The sequence below is a fragment of the Opisthorchis viverrini genome (assembly GCF_000715545.1).
Source record: "Opisthorchis viverrini unplaced genomic scaffold opera_v5_20, whole genome shotgun sequence".
Lineage (NCBI taxonomy): Eukaryota > Metazoa > Platyhelminthes > Trematoda > Opisthorchiida > Opisthorchiidae > Opisthorchis > Opisthorchis viverrini.
The window spans coordinates 2,113,793-2,121,929 of NW_008751676.1; positions in this window are offsets into that span (position 1 = coordinate 2,113,793).

Consider the following 8,137-nt stretch of genomic DNA (forward strand, 5'->3'; position numbering starts at 1 on the left):
GACGCCTCAATCTCATCGCAGTGCCTGTAACTTTTTGGAGGCTTTTCCTGTTTCCGACCTCGCTTATTACCAGATTCCTTTGGGACGCTGGAGCTGATTGCGTGTACACAGCTGCCTGAAGTAACAGACGATGGGCCAATCACAACCATGCCATGCTTCAGGTTGATGAGATTTTGACGTCCGGTGATGAGGTTCTGTAATATCTTTTGAGCACCCTATTTAATTATACGAAGCACGCGGTCCTGATGTCTGCATCTTTGGAAAACTGGAGACTGGATACACAATCTAGCCACTTAAACGGATTTCCCATCATTCAGCTGAGCTTGAAGCACTCGCATTTGCGATTGACAACACCGGCAAACGTGATAAAATCGTCATAATCTTTTTTGATCAACTTGAGGCATTGGTAACGCATCGCATTTCCTTTCCCCCGGTCATCATTGCAAGTATTTGGCTGGGTCCTCTTTGGTCCATCGGATATCGCTTGTAACGAGACCATTACAATGAACTGCTTAAGTACGCAAGAGGCTATGTAAAGCGATGTAATACGCTTGTTTCAACTCGAAGTTGACGATTAAAGATCCAGAAGGGATGTATCTATGTCGACAGACATTGAAGAAAATTTCTTGGAACTTTATTTGAAGTCAGAAGCCGGGGCACCACTAAGCTTTCTATGGTACGCCGGTGGTTACGTAGAGCAGACCGCGGAGCTCCACGAAATCAATATCTACCCAGTTGAAGCGTCATCTTCGTCATTTTGCGAAACGCTTACTTTGAGACAAACTGCTTATGACGACTGTGAATAGTTCGGTGAAAACACGCCCTTGCCATTACAACCGAAACAGTTACTACAAGAGCTTTGTCGATCGAACTGTGGCTTAGACGGAGAAGTTAATTAGGCTATTCAAGATGCTTGGAAGAAATGAATAGATGACATTCAAATTGTCGAGTCATTAGTCATCCATAGGTGTGTCTAACCTAAACCCTTTGCTATCGGCCATCAGTCGTTGGATATTTTCTCTGACGAATTCGGGGTTCGTCATGGAGCCTTACCTGAGTTGTGAGTCACTACAACAACCCGCAGCTTTTTGATGGGAAAATTAAGAGCAACACTTGTCAAGTCAGTTACTATCCCGCGCCTAAAACTTCAGACTGCTGTATTAGCGGTTAGATTAATGTGCCACCTGGTGAAGCAGTTCGAAGTTCGGTTCGACAACATACTTTTGGACAAACTCAATGATTGTGCTGTATTATATTTTTAACACAAGTTTGAGGTTTAAAACCTTTGTGGCCAACAAAATTGGCTTCGTATATGAAAATACCAACACTTCGCAATGGAGACATGTTCCGACCAACATGAACCTTGCTGACTGTGCCTCACGTGGCATCCATGCAAAACATTTTTAGCCGTTTAAGCTTTAAAGTGTCACCACGGTTTTAGTTACCGCGACAACCGACCTTCCAACAGCTATGTGGTTCTCACACTATTTTTCGTGGGTGGGGTTACGGCGAGCGGTAGCTTGGTTTACCGAGTTCAAATCTTACCTCCATGGTAAAAGAGTTGGGAAGGGTGTTAAACTTAAGGACACTGCGTACTGACGAACTTAGCGAAGCAGAACAATTAATATTGTGATTAACCCGGCTAAAAACGTTTACCTCGAAGCTGAGTGTAAATTATATTGTTGACTAGAAGCCATTTAAAGGGCTATGTAGGAAATCGCCGACTTGCAAATTACACCCGATTGTTTTTCTATAGAGGAGAATGTCGGTAGCTCAGGCAGCGTAGATGGTCGTTGGCTTGTTCGTTGAGCTGGGCGATTTGGCTACAAACTTTTCATCCCAATCGAGGTGACATCATCAGTGCGAAGTTGTGTGCTACGCACAACCAAATTGCCCAGCTTAGCGAACAAGCCAACGAACACCCGACTGTTCTCAATCGCCTGATATGTGTGGGTGGTAAACTGGACAGTAGTACTCACAAGCACCCTATAATCCTCCTTGGAGGTGACCCAGCAACGCATCATTATTCACCACAACGAATTTGAAGATCATATGGGTACTTCGCATACTCTAGCTGCTATACGACAACGGTATTAATTCTAAGGCGCTATCACGGTTGTCAAGCGAATCATCAAGAGATGCATGGGATAAAAAGTCAGGTCAGCTTTCCCTGCCGGATATCTCAGTTACCAGAGTAAGGCCGGAATGCTCGTTTGCAGAAACAGGTCTGGACTACTTCGGATTGTTTCAACTCCATGAAGGTCGTATTACGAGAAAGAGGTACGGTTGTATCTTTAATGCTTGTAGATCTGTGCAATACATATAGAAACGGTTTGTTCACTATTGATCGACTCATTCTCCACGACATTTTCTCGACTTATCAATCGACGAGGAACTCCAGTGGAGCTGTACAACCAATTTAGTTGGGGTAGAAATGGAGGTGAAGCAACTCTTGAAGACGTTAGACGGCAACAAAGTGAAGGACGATATGTTACGACGACAAGTTGGCTGGCACTTTAATTTCCCTTACGCCAGCCACAGAGGGGGCATCTGGGGGAGGATGATACGGTCGATTCAACGTATTTTAAGTGGAACGAATACTGAACAACCGCCCATTGGTCCCAGTGCTAGATGGTCCTGATAACATTGACGTATTGACCCCAAACCATCTATTGCTACCACGAGTATCATTCGTCCCCAATGACGAAAATCCAGGACTACGGCGCCGATATCCTCGGCAGTGGAGGCAGAAACAGTTGATGGCCAACATGTTTTGACGCCGCTGGCTGACAGAATACCTTCCACTGCTTCATTCACGGCATAAGTGGACAACTCTAAGAGGAACCATAAGAGTGAATGATCTGGTATTGATAGTTGGGGCGCAATACACGCGCGGTACCTGGTCGAAAGGAGTGCTAACAGCCACTATACCTGGATCAGACGGGTGCCCAGGACGGTCGTGCTCAAGACTCCCTATGGTTCAGTAAACAGTGATATACGGGAAATATGCATGCTAGAGGGATTGGGTGCGCTATAGGAGCTCGGTCACTGTAAAGAACGCGAAAAACTGTGGGAGGTGACTGTGGCTAAGGTCACTTGCACCATTTTTGCCTCTCATAGTCACTGATGTCCGGTGCTGAGTGAGGTAGTTTAGAAAAGCGAAGCTGGCTTTGGTGGGGTGGTGTAATTCCTTTCCTCCAGTCAAACCCTTTCCTTGTCTGAGCCCGCTGAGCCTGCGTCTACCACATTTACGAGATTTGCACTTGTAATCCCTCATGAACTTTTAACCTTTGACATGTCGAACCCGTTTGGTCGACCATCTTTTACGCGCGCTTTTTGACCAGGTTGCGTTTTCGCGTATGGTGCGCAGGCGTGTATCACTAATTAAGACCGATTTGCCGTTTTCTTCGGGCTTCCTTTGGACTTGCATCACTTTGTGCAACACTTTGGACGGAAAACCCCATAATTTGAGTACTGTATAATAATTCGACCTATTCGGGAGAGCCCACTTGAGTGATGCGCAAAATCACAAGCTAGAAATTGCGCATCTCATTGATAAATCTCAAGAATTCACAAATTTTGGTTTGTGATTTTGCGTATCAGTCAGGTGGGCTTTCCGTCCGATAATGGACGGATACTGAACAGTGATGTCTAATTTCCTAATATTTCGGAGAGTGTTTCAACGGTTTCATCAATGCTTAGGTCGCCGGGCAGCCTGGAGAGAATGAAGTGCGCGTACCGTTTATGCTCCGATGTGCCGAGGTTTTGCAGAAATATTCGAACTTTTCTTGCGTTACCAAACTTGGAAAATCAGGTTTGAGCATGTCTTCGTACTGCTTAACTTCAGAGTCAAAATTGTGTCCAGAAACTGGGTCGATGTGAAGTCCGTGACTGAGGCCGCGGCAGCATCTGTTAGGGGAACAGAAGACTCACTGGCACTGGCTGCTACTATCCCGATTGGCAGTCTTTGAGTCAGTGATTCAAAGAGCTTCAGTTGTGTTTCTTCAAACTGCTTTTGTCGCTGCTGCGATAATTTTCTGAGCTGATCAAATTGGATTGACACCGTGGGCTCCGATTCGTCAGTTGGAATAGCGGTATTTTCCTCAGCTCACTTATCGGCCTGAAACCCCAAAGGTCATCAAAACTTGCGCAACGAATATTAGCATCAAACACCAGGTCTGGAACAATTGTACAGCGCGTCATATGTATATATATATATATATATATACATTTATGTGGGGACAAAAGTCTGGGAATATTTACTCCTTCTGGATGAGCCATTGGTAAGCAGCATTTAACCAAATCTGAATCTTGTTTGGCTATAAGGTCCAGGCTTTCGACTAGTCAGAGCTTGCCTTGATGCCGGACCGGCAAGCGGGTCTAACTTTTGGCCAATCTTGTACAGGTTAGGCTTCTCGGCCGTTGCAGTGCCAAAGTGCGAGCGGCACGATGGTAGTGGTGTGGAATTCCATTTAACCCTGCGTTCATGCCTGTTATCTATCGTTTTCTTCTCGAAACTTGAGTTTTTCAGAAAGTATACCATGAAATTCACTGACGTCGCGTCTTTTTCACAGTTATGACAACTCCAGGCTCAAACGCGATTGCATCACATTTGGCCGAAACCTGTCATGTCATAGACAAGGAGCAAGCTTTCACCATCATATACCGGGTACTTCTGAACCGATCACGACTGGCACCATCCAGACTACTATCATCGCAGCGGCGATTGGAATCCGACTGCTGGATCCGCAACTGTGCACCCGAAAGAAACTTGCGCGACCTCTGAAGTTGAACTGGCCTACGGACCATCCGGTCCCACAAATCTGTCTGATATTAACTTCACTTACCTGATTCCGTGACCCATTGACCTATCCCTCACACAACACCTCTCCTTTGATTTCTATTTCTCTAAAGTGTATGTAGCCCCGATCTTAACCTTTTCCAAGTGATTTCTGCTACCATATAAATTTGCGATGTATTAGTCAAGGTGAACAATCATAGGAAACAAGCATTGTTCGCTACCTTCTTCGTTCTCATGACTACCACGAGTATATTCAGCCGCCTTTAATTATTCCTCGCTGTTGGCGCTTTTATAGCATCCTAACGTTCTTTTGTTTTGCGTGTCTGTAGCACCGAAAATACATTTATGCTGCAGACACGTCTCACTTTTGGCTATGTACATTATTGCGTGATGGGTGGTAAATATTTCAACTGGCCCTAGGTGGTATCAAATCACACCTGTGTTTTGGAATGCTCTTGAATTTCAGTTCCTTAAGTAAAGCTTCTAGTTATGTTAGGAAATGAACCAGTCTAACTTTTTTGGACAGTATATATTGAATTGGGTATTGCAACTATTCCTGTAAACGTGGAGAAGTTTTCAGAATGTTTGAATGATTTCGTTTCTGGTTTTTAAGCCAGTTTTGCGGTAAAATATCTTGAATGCAGTTTTTTCAATGGAAGAGGACAACTTAACCAGATAACGATGCAATTTTGACATATCTGGAGAGGACCTAGTGCAATAAGTTTTGCCACTGTGACATTGAGTAAACATGATGCAAATTTTTCAAAACGAGGAGCTGTTTGTGACACCATCGGGTTTCCGGATTCGGGTTTGAACTTCGACCACAAATTTATGCTGCTTTTGCTTGCTGCTCGTGCATCTGAGTTTCGTTCAGAGTTCTGCTAACCTTCAAAGTTTTCTGCAACAGCAGTTCCGTTACAACTTTGACGTTGTGCTAATAATGATTAGGCACCTCTTAAACTTTTTGAGTCAATTTTGCGGTCCCCAGTTAGAATATCAGTTATTTTCTCGTCCACACATGACACTTGCTTTTCGCGGCAAACAAGACTTAAATATCATTGAACTGACAACATCGATTGGGGTGCAGCAAAGCAGGCACAGTCAGAAACGTCTCCAGCTTCTGTACTTCTAGCCAAACCTCGACTTTTCGAGAGAGTTGGCATTGTTTCAAAACAATTGTTGTCCATTGTTAATACGCTTGCATCGAATCCAGTATTATGCCGCTTGTGCATCACTTCGAAGCTCTTGCAAGAGTATTTTCGACCAGGATTTAATTTCGTAGCAGTATACAATTAAAAATACACAGTATACGCCTGGGAAAAATTTCGTTAAGTGATTGCATATATGTGATGCAGAACTACACTTCAATCCAAATCCTCACACATCGATGTATTACGATTTCTGTACATCTGTAGAAAAATCAGCCTTTCTGAGCAAAATTCCCTCACTGAAATAGGTGAAAACACAATTATAACATCGTGTGTAGTGAAACAAATAATAGAGCATTCTATAATGTTCGTAAAGCAAAATCGCTAATATTTTCTATTTGGTGTTAACTGAAATCTCAAAGGAATCTTTGCTGCATCCCTTGTTTTAATTACTTCTCAACCAGATGCGCTGCGCAGAGACCACCACATGTTGCATTGGTACAATGCACAAGATGTCACACCTAACGGATGAGCCCAAAGTGGGGGGGGGGGCGAAATCGCGCTTGGCTGCTTGTAGTTTTCCACACAAAATCTGAAGTGTTTTTTCAGGCCATTGTATTTCCGCATGAGTTTATGATGTCTCATATATGTCTTTTTTCTATGAAAGATTGTTGCATGTGCTTACTGAATGACTGAAAAACAGCTTGTGCATTCATAACATAATAACACACAAGCTGACAGAAAAAAGACAATTATAAGCTGACAGACAAGCGACCGTAAGCATTTTTATCTGTAGAGCCCTGTGACCATACAATATAAGTCAAACTATGAAACATGTGTTCTTCAGAAGAACTGTTTGAATAATTTGAGTTGAAGCCTCTCTATATGTCGATCGGTATTTTCTGGTGAGGATTTTCAAAGATTTGACCCTCCTCGCTAACGATGACTAATAAGCAAACACAAAAATATGGCGTGCACATGCAAAGTAAATTGATTTAATTAGTCTTTCAGATTGCTGCTAACTTTTTCTCATAAGGTAATTTTCGAACATATTCTTCAATATATTATCATTTATTTTTGAAGAGCATGGTCACAAACATAAAAAGTGAATGCAAGCGATGAATTCGAAAGAGTAACAGGAGAATATGGGAGAAAAGAGAGAAACGTCTCATTCGAAATCATGCCAAGGACAGTGCCAGTCTGATGAGGTGAATCCCAAAGTATGTAAAGATTTTGGTATGGGAACAGGCGTCTAAAGACTAACAACCAAAGAAAGGACAAACAATGGTGAATGCTCTTCAAGGCGCAGTATGCGCTAGCACAGTCAAGACTCGCACATCAGGCACAAAGTGACCGTCACACTGGGTCTGGTGTGAGATTAAATGGCAAAAATGTACCTTCAACGCCATGTGCCACGCATAAAAGTGTCATAAGTACGCAGGGAGCCCACAATGGCAAGCAAACACAAGTCACTGACTGCGACCTTAGGAAGTCCCAGTCCAATAACAGCCTTAGCGGATCGAGGAAAGCAGATCCCTCGATAAGAGATGATCATCGGTTGGTGAACCAAAAAGTCGATATCACAACCGATGGCATGTAGGGCTGAGATTATGGCGAGGGAATATTCATCAGCACCATACTTCTGCTTCTTCTCATTCCACACAGTCACTACACGCCCATCCGAAACTATGCTGACGTCTACTACATTTGCTCAGCTATCTCGAACAGCGATTATGTCAGGTTTGATGAACGACGTAGGAGTAGGGGCTCTCAACTCCTCGAAGACGGTGTACTCCAGGCGACGGAGACGTTTTGCAAGTTCCCTTGCAACCCGATTATGACGAGCACACCTGGCATCATGCGTAATCCAGCAGGATTGCAAAATATGCACCAAACTCTCCGGTTGGCCACAGTTTCCACGACATAAGATCGTCTGGCCACCATGACCATGCCGAGCGCTTCTAACTCTCGTCCTAAGCAGGTTGCATCGGAGCTGGATACCCCGGATAAATATCCGTGGAAACACTCGTTCTGGGAATACGAGCCATCGATTCGACAGAGGCGAAGTGACCAACTCTCGTAAACCGCGACCGTCAGCGCTGTTGTGCAGACTTTCACCCCAAGCAGCCACCAGCTCCTCCTTGGTGTTTACGCATGCTCCATGGACTCGGATCGGAAGGCTGAGATC